This window comes from Macaca thibetana, chromosome X, assembly GCF_024542745.1.
Source record: "Macaca thibetana thibetana isolate TM-01 chromosome X, ASM2454274v1, whole genome shotgun sequence".
NCBI lineage: Eukaryota > Metazoa > Chordata > Mammalia > Primates > Cercopithecidae > Macaca > Macaca thibetana.
In genome coordinates this window covers 129,914,583-129,915,541 of record NC_065598.1, presented here as the reverse complement: position 1 = coordinate 129,915,541, position 959 = coordinate 129,914,583, and positions in this window count along the sequence as shown.

Here is a 959-nt window from a genome sequence, read left to right as displayed (position 1 = left end):
CATTGATTTAAACATTTTATTTAACTTACCTTCGAGGAACTTAAGGTTTTAGCTCTCTTATTTCCTAAAGTTGTCTCATATTTCTGTGACTGACATAGGAAAAGTAGAAACAGTGAAATAATAGCAGCTTTATTTACCAAGGGATTTAAGTCACTTTGTAATTTAACTTCTTGAATAGGTAACAATCATATGCTTCAAAAATGAAAATAGAGTGAAAAATCACTCCTCACCCTCTCGGTGCACCCAGCGCCTTACAAATGACCCCTTTTATTAGTTTAAATATATGTGTGTGTGTGTGTGTATGTTTGAGTGTTGGAGACGGGGTCTCTCTCTGTCACCCAGGCTGGAGTTCAGTGGCGCAATCTCGGCTCACTGCAGCCTCAGCCTCCTGAGTAGCTGGGATTACAGATTTGCACCACTATGCCTGGCTAATTTTTGTATTTTTAGTAGAGACAGGGTTTTGCCATGTTGGCCAGGCTACTTTGTTTCTTTATGCAAAACATATGCAAGTTGAGTATCCCTTATCCAAAATGTATCCCTCATCCAAAATGCTTGGGACCAGAGGTGTTTCAGATTTGGGAAGTTTTTCAGATTTGGGGATATTTGCATATACATAATGAGCTATCTTGGGGATAGGACCCCATCTGTAAACATGAAATTTGTTTCATACATACCTTATACACATAGCCAGCAGGTAATTTTATTTTTCCCTTGGGGACATTGAATAAACTGTTACGTACCTGCCTTTTGACTGTGACCCATCACATGAGGTCAGGTGTGGAATTTTCCACTTGGGGCATCATGTCAGCACTCCAGAAGTTTTAGTTTGGAGCATTTCAGACTTTGGAGTTTTGGATTAGGGGTGCTCAACCTGTATATTCTTACTTTTTTTCTGTAGAAACAATAATAGTTTCATTAGTAGTCAGAGACCTGGGGCTTGAGCTGGCTCTGGAAGGGTA